We start from the raw sequence: 14,243 nt of genomic DNA, 5'->3' as shown, positions 1-14,243 counted from the left end.
ATCTCAACCCTTATGGTAGATGCACCGCCATGTCTCAGTCACCAGATCTCAACCCTTATGGTAGATGCACCGTCATGTCTCAGTCACCAGATCTCAACCCTTATGGTAGATGCACCGCCATGTCTCAGTCACCAGATCTCAACCCTTATGGTAGATGCACCGTCTCAGTCACCAGATCTCAACCCTTATGGTAGATGCACCGCCATGTCTCAGTCACCAGATCTCAACCCTTATGGTAGATGCACCGCCATGTCTCAGTCACCAGATCTCAACCCTTATGGTAGATGCACCGTCTCAGTCACCAGATCTCAACCCTTATGGTAGATGCACAGTCTCAGTCACCAGATCTCAACCCTTATGGTAGATGCACCGTCTCAGTCACCAGATCTCAACCCTTATGGTAGATGCACCGCCATGTCTCAGTCACCAGATCTCAACCCTTATGGTAGATGCACCGTCTCAGTCACCAGATCTGAACCCTTATGGTAGAGGCACCGTCTCAGTCACCAGATCTCAACCCTTATGGTAGATGCACCGCCATGTCTCAGTCACCAGATCTCAACCCTTATGGTAGATGCACCGTCTCAGTCACCAGATCTCAACCCTTATGGTAGATGCACCGTCTCAGTCACCAGATCTCAACCCTTATGGTAGATGCACCGTCTCAGTCACCAGATCTCAACCCTTATGATAGATGCACCGTCTCAGTCACCAGATCTCAACCCTTATGGTAGATGCACCGTCTCAGTCACCAGATCTTAACCCTTATGGTAGATGCACCGTCTCAGTCACCAGATCTCAACCCTTATGGTAGATGCACCGCCATGTCTCAGTCACCAGATCTCAACCCTTATGGTAGATGCACCGCCATGTCTCAGTCACCAGATCTCAACCCTTATGGTAGATGCACCGTCTTAGTCACCAGATCTCAACCCTTATGGTAGATGCACCGTCTCAGTCACCAGATCTCAACCCTTATGGTAGATGCACCGTCTCAGTCACCAGATCTCAACCCTTATGGTAGATGCACTGTCTCAGTCACCAGATCTCAACCCTTATGGTAGATGCACCGCCATGTCTCAGTCACCAGATCTCAACCCTTATGGTAGATGCACTGTCTCAGTCACCAGATCTCAACCCTTATGGTAGATGCACCGCCATGTCTCAGTCACCAGATCTCAACCCTTATGGTAGATGCACCGTCTTAGTCACCAGATCTCAACCCTTATGGTAGATGCACCGCCATGTCTCAGTCACCAGATCTCAACCCTTATGGTAGATGCACCGCCATGTCTCAGTCACCAGATCTCAACCCTTATGGTAGATGCACCGCCATGTCTCAGTCACCAGATCTCAACCCTTATGGTAGATGCACCGCCATGTCTCAGTCACCAGATCTCAACCCTTATGGTAGATGCACCGTCTTAGTCACCAGATCTCAACCCTTATGGTAGATGCACCGCCATGTCTCAGTCACCAGATCTCAACCCTTATGGTAGATGCACCGTCTTAGTCACCAGATCTCAACCCTTATGGTAGATGCACCGCCATGTCTCAGTCACCAGATCTCAACCCTTATGGTAGATGCACCGCCATGTCTCAGTCACCAGATCTCAACCCTTATGGTAGATGCACCGCCATGTCTCAGTCACCAGATCTGAACCCTTATGGTAGAGGCACCGTCTCAGTCACCAGATCTCAACCCTTATGGTAGATGCACCGTCTCAGTCACCAGATCTCAACCCTTATGGTAGATGCACCGCCATGTCTCAGTCACCAGATCGCAACCCTTATGGCAGATGCACCGCCATGTCTCAGTCACCAGATCTCAACCCTTATGGTAGATGCACCGCCATGTCTCAGTCACCAGATCTCAACCCTTATGGTAGATGCACCGCCATGTCTCAGTCACCAGATCTCAACCCTTATGGTAGATGCACCGCCATGTCTCAGTCACCAGATCTGAACCCTTATGGTAGAGGCACCGTCTCAGTCACCAGATCTCAACCCTTATGGTAGATGCACCGTCTCAGTCACCAGATCTCAACCCTTATGGTAGATGCACCGTCTCAGTCACCAGATCTCAACCCTTATGGTAGATGCACTGTCTCAGTCACCAGATCTCAACCCTTATGGTAGATGCACCGCCATGTCTCAGTCACCAGATCTCAACCCTTATGGTAGATGCACCGTCTTAGTCACCAGATCTCAACCCTTATGGTAGATGCACCGCCATGTCTCAGTCACCAGATCTCAACCCTTATGGTAGATGCACCGCCATGTCTCAGTCACCAGATCTCAACCCTTATGGTAGACGCACCGCCATGTCTCAGTCACCAGATCTCAACCCTTATGGTAGATGCACCGCCATGTCTCAGTCACCAGATCTCAACCCTTATGGTAGATGCACCGTCTTAGTCACCAGATCTCAACCCTTATGGTAGATGCACCGCCATGTCTCAGTCACCAGATCTCAACCCTTATGGTAGATGCACCGTCTTAGTCACCAGATCTCAACCCTTATGGTAGATGCACCGCCATGTCTCAGTCACCAGATCTCAACCCTTATGGTAGATGCACCGCCATGTCTCAGTCACCAGATCTCAACCCTTATGGTAGATGCACCGCCATGTCTCAGTCACCAGATCAGAACCCTTATGGTAGAGGCACCGTCTCAGTCACCAGATCTCAACCCTTATGGTAGATGCACCGTCTCAGTCACCAGATCTCAACCCTTATGGTAGATGCACCGCCATGTCTCAGTCACCAGATCGCAACCCTTATGGCAGATGCACCGCCATGTCTCAGTCACCAGATCTCAACCCTTATGGTAGATGCACCGCCATGTCTCAGTCACCAGATCTCAACCCTTATGGTAGATGCACCGTCTCAGTCACCAGATCTCAACCCTTATGGTAGATGCACCGCCATGTCTCAGTCACCAGATCTCAACCCTTATGGTAGATGCACCGCCATGTCTCAGTCACCAGATCTCAACCCTTATGGTAGATGCACCGTCTCAGTCACCAGATCTCAACCCTTATGGTAGATGCACCGCCATGTCTCAGTCACCAGATCTCAACCCTTATGGTAGATGCACCGTCTCAGTCACCAGATCTCAACCATTATGGTAGATGCACCACCATGTCTCAGTCACCAGATCTCAACCCTTATGTTAGATGCACCGTCTCAGTCACCAGATCTCAACCCTTATGGTAGATGCACCGTCTCAGTCACCAGATCTCAACCCTTATGGTAGATGCACCGCCATGTCTCAGTCACCAGATCTCAACCCTTATGGTAGATGCACCGTCTCAGTCACCAGATCTCAACCCTTATGGTAGATGCACCGTCTCAGTCACCAGATCTCAACCCTTATGGTAGATGCACCGTCTCAGTCACCAGATCTCAACCCTTATGGTAGATGCACCGTCTCAGTCACCAGATCTCAACCCTTATGGTAGATGCACCGCCATGTCTCAGTCACCAGATCTCAACCCTTATGGTAGATGCACCGTCTCAGTCACCAGATCTCAACCCTTATGGTAGATGCACAGTCTCAGTCACCAGATCTCAACCCTTATGGTAGATGCACCGTCTCAGTCACCAGATCTCAACCCTTATGGTAGATGCACCGTCTCAGTCACCAGATCTCAACCCTTATGGTAGATGCACCGTCTCAGTCACCAGATCTCAACCCTTATGGTAGATGCACCGTCTCAGTCACCAGATCTCAACCCTTATGGTAGATGCACCGTCTCAGTCACCAGATCTTAACCCTTATGGTAGATGCACCGTCTCAGTCACCAGATCTCAACCCTTATGGTAGATGCACCGCCATGTCTCAGTCACCAGATCTCAACCCTTATGGTAGATGCACCGCCATGTCTCAGTCACCAGATCTCAACCCTTATGGTAGATGCACCGCCATGTCTCAGTCACCAGATCTCAACCCTTATGGTAGATGCACCGTCTTAGTCACCAGATCTCAACCCTTATGGTAGATGCACCGCCATGTCTCAGTCACCAGATCTCAACCCTTATGGTAGATGCACCGCCATGTCTCAGTCACCAGATCTCAACCCTTATGGTAGATGCACCGCCATGTCTCAGTCACCAGATCTCAACCCTTATGGTAGATGCACCGCCATGTCTCAGTCACCAGATCTCAACCCTTATGGTAGATGCACCGTCATGTCTCAGTCACCAGATCTCAACCCTTATGGTAGATGCACCGCCATGTCTCAGTCACCAGATCTGAACCCTTATGGTAGAGGCACCGTCTCAGTCACCAGATCTCAACCCTTATGGTAGATGCACCGTCTCAGTCACCAGATCTCAACCCTTATGGTAGATGCACCGCCATGTCTCAGTCACCAGATCGCAACCCTTATGGCAGATGCACCGCCATGTCTCAGTCACCAGATCTCAACCCTTATGGTAGATGCACCGCCATGTCTCAGTCACCAGATCTCAACCCTTATGGTAGATGCACCGCCATGTCTCAGTCACCAGATCTCAACCCTTATGGTAGATGCACCGCCATGTCTCAGTCACCAGATCTGAACCCTTATGGTAGAGGCACCGTCTCAGTCACCAGATCTCAACCCTTATGGTAGATGCACCGTCTCAGTCACCAGATCTCAACCCTTATGGTAGATGCACCGTCTCAGTCACCAGATCTCAACCCTTATGGTAGATGCACTGTCTCAGTCACCAGATCTCAACCCTTATGGTAGATGCACCGCCATGTCTCAGTCACCAGATCTCAACCCTTATGGTAGATGCACCGTCTTAGTCACCAGATCTCAACCCTTATGGTAGATGCACCGCCATGTCTCAGTCACCAGATCTCAACCCTTATGGTAGATGCACCGCCATGTCTCAGTCACCAGATCTCAACCCTTATGGTAGACGCACCGCCATGTCTCAGTCACCAGATCTCAACCCTTATGGTAGATGCACCGCCATGTCTCAGTCACCAGATCTCAACCCTTATGGTAGATGCACCGTCTTAGTCACCAGATCTCAACCCTTATGGTAGATGCACCGCCATGTCTCAGTCACCAGATCTCAACCCTTATGGTAGATGCACCGTCTTAGTCACCAGATCTCAACCCTTATGGTAGATGCACCGCCATGTCTCAGTCACCAGATCTCAACCCTTATGGTAGATGCACCGCCATGTCTCAGTCACCAGATCTCAACCCTTATGGTAGATGCACCGCCATGTCTCAGTCACCAGATCAGAACCCTTATGGTAGAGGCACCGTCTCAGTCACCAGATCTCAACCCTTATGGTAGATGCACCGTCTCAGTCACCAGATCTCAACCCTTATGGTAGATGCACCGCCATGTCTCAGTCACCAGATCGCAACCCTTATGGCAGATGCACCGCCATGTCTCAGTCACCAGATCTCAACCCTTATGGTAGATGCACCGCCATGTCTCAGTCACCAGATCTCAACCCTTATGGTAGATGCACCGTCTCAGTCACCAGATCTCAACCCTTATGGTAGATGCACCGCCATGTCTCAGTCACCAGATCTCAACCCTTATGGTAGATGCACCGCCATGTCTCAGTCACCAGATCTCAACCCTTATGGTAGATGCACCGTCTCAGTCACCAGATCTCAACCCTTATGGTAGATGCACCGCCATGTCTCAGTCACCAGATCTCAACCCTTATGGTAGATGCACCGTCTCAGTCACCAGATCTCAACCATTATGGTAGATGCACCACCATGTCTCAGTCACCAGATCTCAACCCTTATGTTAGATGCACCGTCTCAGTCACCAGATCTCAACCCTTATGGTAGATGCACCGTCTCAGTCACCAGATCTCAACCCTTATGGTAGATGCACCGCCATGTCTCAGTCACCAGATCTCAACCCTTATGGTAGATGCACCGTCTCAGTCACCAGATCTCAACCCTTATGGTAGATGCACCGTCTCAGTCACCAGATCTCAACCCTTATGGTAGATGCACCGTCTCAGTCACCAGATCTCAACCCTTATGGTAGATGCACCGTCTCAGTCACCAGATCTCAACCCTTATGGTAGATGCACCGCCATGTCTCAGTCACCAGATCTCAACCCTTATGGTAGATGCACCGTCTCAGTCACCAGATCTCAACCCTTATGGTAGATGCACAGTCTCAGTCACCAGATCTCAACCCTTATGGTAGATGCACCGTCTCAGTCACCAGATCTCAACCCTTATGGTAGATGCACCGTCTCAGTCACCAGATCTCAACCCTTATGGTAGATGCACCGTCTCAGTCACCAGATCTCAACCCTTATGGTAGATGCACCGTCTCAGTCACCAGATCTCAACCCTTATGGTAGATGCACCGTCTCAGTCACCAGATCTTAACCCTTATGGTAGATGCACCGTCTCAGTCACCAGATCTCAACCCTTATGGTAGATGCACCGCCATGTCTCAGTCACCAGATCTCAACCCTTATGGTAGATGCACCGCCATGTCTCAGTCACCAGATCTCAACCCTTATGGTAGATGCACCGTCTTAGTCACCAGATCTCAACCCTTATGGTAGATGCACCGTCTCAGTCACCAGATCTCAACCCTTATGGTAGATGCACCGTCTCAGTCACCAGATCTCAACCCTTATGGTAGATGCACTGTCTCAGTCACCAGATCTCAACCCTTATGGTAGATGCACCGCCATGTCTCAGTCACCAGATCTCAACCCTTATGGTAGATGCACCGCCATGTCTCAGTCACCAGATCTCAACCCTTATGGTAGATGCACCGCCATGTCTCAGTCACCAGATCTCAACCCTTATGGTAGATGCACCGTCTTAGTCACCAGATCTCAACCCTTATGGTAGATGCACCGCCATGTCTCAGTCACCAGATCTCAACCCTTATGGTAGATGCACCGCCATGTCTCAGTCACCAGATCTCAACCCTTATGGTAGATGCACCGCCATGTCTCAGTCACCAGATCTCAACCCTTATGGTAGATGCACCGCCATGTCTCAGTCACCAGATCTCAACCCTTATGGTAGATGCACCGCCATGTCTCAGTCACCAGATCTCAACCCTTATGGTAGATGCACCGTCTTAGTCACCAGATCTCAACCCTTATGGTAGATGCACCGCCATGTCTCAGTCACCAGATCTCAACCCTTATGGTAGATGCACCGTCTTAGTCACCAGATCTCAACCCTTATGGTAGATGCACCGCCATGTCTCAGTCACCAGATCTCAACCCTTATGGTAGATGCACCGCCATGTCTCAGTCAACAGATCTCAACCCTTATGGTAGATGCACCGCCATGTCTCAGTCACCAGATCTCAACCCTTATGGTAGATGCACCGTCTCAGTCACCAGATCTCAACCCTTATGGTAGATGCACCGCCATGTCTCAGTCACCAGATCTCAACCCTTATGGTAGATGCACCGTCATGTCTCAGTCACCAGATCTCAACCCTTATGGTAGATGCACCGCCATGTCTCAGTCACCAGATCTCAACCCTTATGGTAGATGCACCGCCATGTCTCAGTCACCAGATCTCAACCCTTATGGTAGATGCACCGTCTCAGTCACCAGATCTCAACCCTTATGGTAGATGCACCGTCTCAGTCACCAAATCTCAACCCTTATGGTAGATGCACAGTCTCAGTCACCAGATCTCAACCCTTATGGTAGATGCACCACCATGTCTCAGTCACCAGATCTCAACCCTTATGGTAGATGCACCGTCTCAGTCATCAGATCTCAACCCTTATGGTAGATGCACCGTCTCAGTCACCAGATCTCAACCCTTATGGTAGATGCACCGTCTCAGTCACCAGATCTCAACCCTTATGGTAGATGCACCGTCTCAGTCACCAGATCTCAACCCTTATGGTAGATGCACCGCCATGTCTCAGTCACCAGATCTCAACCCTTATGGTAGATGCACCGTCTCAGTCACCAGATCTCAACCCTTATGGTAGATGCACCGTCTCAGTCACCAGATCTCAACCCTTATGGTAGATGCACCGCCATGTCTCAGTCACCAGATCTCAACCCTTATGGTAGATGCACCGTCTCAGTCACCAGATCTCAACCCTTATGGTAGATGCACCGTCTCAGTCACCAGATCTCAACCCTTATGGTAGATGCACCGTCTCAGTCACCAGATCTCAACCCTTATGGTAGATGCACCGTCTCAGTCACCAGATCTCAACCCTTATGGTAGATGCACCGCCATGTCTCAGTCACCAGATCTCAACCCTTATGGTAGATGCACCGTCTCAGTCACCAGATCTCAACCCTTATGGTAGATGCACCGTCTCAGTCACCAGATCTCAACCCTTATGGTAGATGCACCGTCTCAGTCACCAGATCTTAACCCTTATGGTAGATGCACCGTCTCAGTCACCAGATCTCAACCCTTATGGTAGATGCACCGCCATGTCTCAGTCACCAGATCTCAACCCTTATGGTAGATGCACCGCCATGTCTCAGTCACCAGATCTCAACCCTTATGGTAGATGCACCGTCTTAGTCACCAGATCTCAACCCTTATGGTAGATGCACCGTCTCAGTCACCAGATCTCAACCCTTATGGTAGATGCACCGTCTCAGTCACCAGATCTCAACCCTTATGGTAGATGCACTGTCTCAGTCACCAGATCTCAACCCTTATGGTAGATGCACCGCCATGTCTCAGTCACCAGATCTCAACCCTTATGGTAGATGCACCGCCATGTCTCAGTCACCAGATCTCAACCCTTATGGTAGATGCACCGCCATGTCTCAGTCACCAGATCTCAACCCTTATGGTAGATGCACCGTCTTAGTCACCAGATCTCAACCCTTATGGTAGATGCACCGCCATGTCTCAGTCACCAGATCTCAACCCTTATGGTAGATGCACCGCCATGTCTCAGTCACCAGATCTCAACCCTTATGGTAGATGCACCGCCATGTCTCAGTCACCAGATCTCAACCCTTATGGTAGATGCACCGCCATGTCTCAGTCACCAGATCTCAACCCTTATGGTAGATGCACCGCCATGTCTCAGTCACCAGATCTCAACCCTTATGGTAGATGCACCGTCTTAGTCACCAGATCTCAACCCTTATGGTAGATGCACCGCCATGTCTCAGTCACCAGATCTCAACCCTTATGGTAGATGCACCGTCTTAGTCACCAGATCTCAACCCTTATGGTAGATGCACCGCCATGTCTCAGTCACCAGATCTCAACCCTTATGGTAGATGCACCGCCATGTCTCAGTCAACAGATCTCAACCCTTATGGTAGATGCACCGCCATGTCTCAGTCACCAGATCTCAACCCTTATGGTAGATGCACCGTCTCAGTCACCAGATCTCAACCCTTATGGTAGATGCACCGCCATGTCTCAGTCACCAGATCTCAACCCTTATGGTAGATGCACCGTCATGTCTCAGTCACCAGATCTCAACCCTTATGGTAGATGCACCGCCATGTCTCAGTCACCAGATCTCAACCCTTATGGTAGATGCACCGCCATGTCTCAGTCACCAGATCTCAACCCTTATGGTAGATGCACCGTCTCAGTCACCAGATCTCAACCCTTATGGTAGATGCACCGTCTCAGTCACCAAATCTCAACCCTTATGGTAGATGCACAGTCTCAGTCACCAGATCTCAACCCTTATGGTAGATGCACCACCATGTCTCAGTCACCAGATCTCAACCCTTATGGTAGATGCACCGTCTCAGTCATCAGATCTCAACCCTTATGGTAGATGCACCGTCTCAGTCACCAGATCTCAACCCTTATGGTAGATGCACCGTCTCAGTCACCAGATCTCAACCCTTATGGTAGATGCACCGTCTCAGTCACCAGATCTCAACCCTTATGGTAGATGCACCGCCATGTCTCAGTCACCAGATCTCAACCCTTATGGTAGATGCACCGTCTCAGTCACCAGATCTCAACCCTTATGGTAGATGCACCGTCTCAGTCACCAGATCTCAACCCTTATGGTAGATGCACCGCCTCAGTCACCAGATCTCAACCCTTATGGTAGATGCACCGTCTCAGTCACCAGATCTGAACCCTTATGGTAGATGCACCGCCATGTCTCAGTCACCAGATCTCAACCCTTATGGTAGATGCACCGCCTCAGTCACCAGATCTCAACCCTTATGGTAGATGCACCGTCTCAGTCACCAGATCTCAACCCTTATGGTAGATGCACAGTCTCAGTCACCAGATCTCAACCCTTATGGTAGATTCACCGTCTCAGTCATCAGATCTCAACCCTTATGGTAGATGCACCGCCATGTCTCAGTCACCAGATCTCAACCCTTATGGTAGATGCACCGCCATGTCTCAGTCACCAGATCTCAACCCTTATGGTAGATGCACCGTCTCAGTCACCAGATCTCAACCATTATGGTAGATGCACCGTCTCAGTCACCAGATCTCAACCCTTATGGTAGATGCACTGTCTCAGTCACCAGATCTCAACCCTTATGGTAGATGCACTGTCTCAGTCACCAGATCTCAACCCTTATGGTAGATGCACCTCTATGTCTGAGTCACCAGATCTCAACCCTTATGGTAGATGCACCGTCTCAGTCACCAGATCTCAACCCTTATGGTAGATGCACCTCTATGTCTCAGTCACCAGATCTCAACCCTTATGGTAGATGCACCGTCTCAGTCACCAGATCTCAACCCTTATGGTAGATGCACCGTCTCAGTCACCAGATCTCAACCCTTATGGTAGATGCACCGTCTCAGTCACCAGATCTCAACCCTTATGGTAGATGCACCGCCATGTCTCAGTCACCAGATCTCAACCCTTATGGTAGATGCACCGTCATGTCTCAGTCACCAGATCTCAACCCTTATGGTAGATGCACCGCCATGTCTCAGTCACCAGATCTCAACCCTTATGGTAGATGCACCGTCTCAGTCACCAGATCTCAACCCTTATGGTAGATGCACCGTCTCAGTCACCAGATCTCAACCCTTATGGTAGATGCACCGTCTCAGTCACCAGATCTCAACCCTTATGGTAGATGCACCGCCATGTCTCAGTCACCAGATCTCAACCCTTATGGTAGATGCACCGCCATGTCTCAGTCACCAGATCTCAACCCTTATGGTAGATGCACCGCCATGTCTCAGTCACCAGATCTCAACCCTTATGGTAGATGCACCGTCTCAGTCACCAGATCTCAACCCTTATGGTAGATGCACCGCCATGTCTCAGTCACCAGATCTCAACCCTTATGGTAGATGCACCGCCATGTCTCAGTCACCAGATCTCAACCCTTATGGTAGATGCACCGTCTTAGTCATCAGATCTCAACCCTTATGGTAGATGCACCGCCATGTCTCAGTCACCAGATCTCAACCCTTATGGTAGATGCACCGTCTTAGTCATCAGATCTGAACCCTTATGGTAGATGCACCACCATGTCTCAGTCACCAGATCTCAACCCTTATGGTAGAGGCACCGTCTCAGTCACCAGATATCAACCCTTATGGTAGATTCACCGTCTCAGTCACCAGATCTCAACCCTTATGGTAGATGCACCGTCTCAGTCACCAGATCTCAACCCTTATGGTAGATGCACCGCCATGTCTCAGTCACCAGATCTCAACCCTTATGGTAGATGCACCGTCTCAGTCACCAGATCTCAACCCTTATGGTAGATGCACCGTCTCAGTCACCAGATCTCAACCCTTATGGTAGATGCACCGTCTCAGTCACCAGATCTCAACCCTTATGGTAGATGCACCGTCTTAGTCACCAGATCTCAACCCTTATGGTAGATGCACCGTCTTAGTCACCAGATCTCAACCCTTATGGTAGATGCACCGCCATGTCTCAGTCACCAGATCTCAACCCTTATGGTAGATGCACCGTCTCAGTCACTAGATCTGAACCCTTATGGTAGATGCACCGCCATGTCTCAGTCACCAGATCTCAACCCTTATGGTAGATGCACCGCCATGTCTCAGTCACCAGATCTCAACCCTTATGGTAGATGCACCGTCTCAGTCACCAGATCTCAACCCTTATGGTAGATGCACCGTCTCAGTCACCAGATCTCAACCCTTATGGTAGATGCACCGTCTCAGTCACTAGATCTGAACCCTTATGGTAGATGCACCGCCATGTCTCAGTCACCAGATCTCAACCCTTATGGTAGATGCACCGCCATGTCTCAGTCACCAGATCTCAACCCTTATGGTAGAGGCACAGTCTCAGTCACCAGATCTCAACCCTTATGGTAGATGCACCGTCTCAGTCACCAGATCTCAACCCTTATGGTAGATGCACCGCCATGTCTCAGTCACCAGATCTCAACCCTTATGGTAGATGCACCGTCTCAGTCACCAGATCTCAACCCTTATGGTAGATGCACCGCCATGTCTCAGTCACCAGATCTCAACCCTTATGGTAGAGGCACCGTCTCAGTCACCAGATCTCAACCCTTATGGTAGATTCACCGTCTCAGTCATCAGATCTCAACCCTTATGGTAGATGCACCGTCTCAGTCACCAGATCTCAACCCTTATGGTAGATGCACCGCCATGTCTCAGTCACCAGATCTCAACCCTTATGGTAGATGCACCGTCTTAGTCACCAGATCTCAACCCTTATGGTAGATGCACCGCCATGTCTCAGTCACCAGATCTCAACCCTTATGGTAGATGCACTGTCTCAGTCACCAGATCTCAACCCTTATGGTAGATGCACTGTCTCAGTCACCAGATCTCAACCCTTATGGTAGATGCACCGTCTCAGTCACCAGATCTCAACCATTATGGTAGATGCACCGTCTCAGTCACCAGATCTCAACCCTTATGGTAGATGCACTGTCTCAGTCACCAGATCTCAACCCTTATGGTAGATGCACTGTCTCAGTCACCAGATCTCAACCCTTATGGTAGATGCACCTCTATGTCTCAGTCACCAGATCTCAACCCTTATGGTAGATGCACCGTCTCAGTCACCAGATCTCAACCCTTATGGTAGATGCACCTCTATGTCTCAGTCACCAGATCTCAACCCTTATGGTAGATGCACCGTCTCAGTCACCAGATCTCAACCCTTATGGTAGATGCACCGTCTCAGTCACCAGATCTCAACCCTTATGGTAGATGCACCGTCTCAGTCACCAGATCTCAACCCTTATGGTAGATGCACCGCCATGTCTCAGTCACCAGATCTCAACCCTTATGGTAGATGCACCGTCATGTCTCAGTCACCAGATCTCAACCCTTATGGTAGATGCACCGCCATGTCTCAGTCACCAGATCTCAACCCTTATGGTAGATGCACCGTCTCAGTCACCAGATCTCAACCCTTATGGTAGATGCACCGTCTCAGTCACCAGATCTCAACCCTTATGGTAGATGCACCGTCTCAGTCACCAGATCTCAACCCTTATGGTAGATGCACCGCCATGTCTCAGTCACCAGATCTCAACCCTTATGGTAGATGCACCGCCATGTCTCAGTCACCAGATCTCAACCCTTATGGTAGATGCACCGCCATGTCTCAGTCACCAGATCTCAACCCTTATGGTAGATGCACCGTCTCAGTCACCAGATCTCAACCCTTATGGTAGATGCACCGCCATGTCTCAGTCACCAGATCTCAACCCTTATGGTAGATGCACCGCCATGTCTCAGTCACCAGATCTCAACCCTTATGGTAGATGCACCGTCTTAGTCATCAGATCTCAACCCTTATGGTAGATGCACCGCCATGTCTCAGTCACCAGATCTCAACCCTTATGGTAGATGCACCGTCTTAGTCATCAGATCTGAACCCTTATGGTAGATGCACCACCATGTCTCAGTCACCAGATCTCAACCCTTATGGTAGAGGCACCGTCTCAGTCACCAGATCTCAACCCTTATGGTAGATGCACCGTCTCAGTCACCAGATCTCAACCCTTATGGTAGATGCACCGTCTCAGTCACCAGATCTCAACCCTTATGGTAGATGCACCGCCATGTCTCAGTCACCAGATCTCAACCCTTATGGTAGATGCACCGTCTCAGTCACCAGATCTCAACCCTTATGGTAGATGCACCGTCTCAGTCACCAGATCTCAACCCTTATGGTAGATGCACCGTCTCAGTCACCAGATCTCAACCCTTATGGTAGATGCACCGTCTTAGTCACCAGATCTCAACCCTTATGGTAGATGCACCGTCTTAGTCACCAGATCTCAACCCTTATGGTAGATGCACCGCCATGT

The 14,243-nt window shown here is 50.0% G+C and overlaps 1 protein-coding gene across 3 annotated transcripts in view; it reads right to left on the bottom strand.

Moving 5' to 3' along the window:
- The window catches only part of LOC149980723 (coiled-coil domain-containing protein 171-like), a 153,036-nt gene that overhangs the window by 29,824 nt on the left and 108,969 nt on the right, over positions 1-14,243 (bottom strand). The window lies entirely within an intron of this gene.

The sequence above is a fragment of the Oncorhynchus mykiss genome, chromosome 9 (assembly GCF_057628025.1).
Source record: "Oncorhynchus mykiss isolate SJ-2025 chromosome 9, ASM5762802v1, whole genome shotgun sequence".
NCBI lineage: Eukaryota > Metazoa > Chordata > Actinopteri > Salmoniformes > Salmonidae > Oncorhynchus > Oncorhynchus mykiss.
The sequence above is the reverse complement of the archived record's forward strand: the minus strand, read 5'-3'. Positions and strand labels throughout refer to the sequence as shown.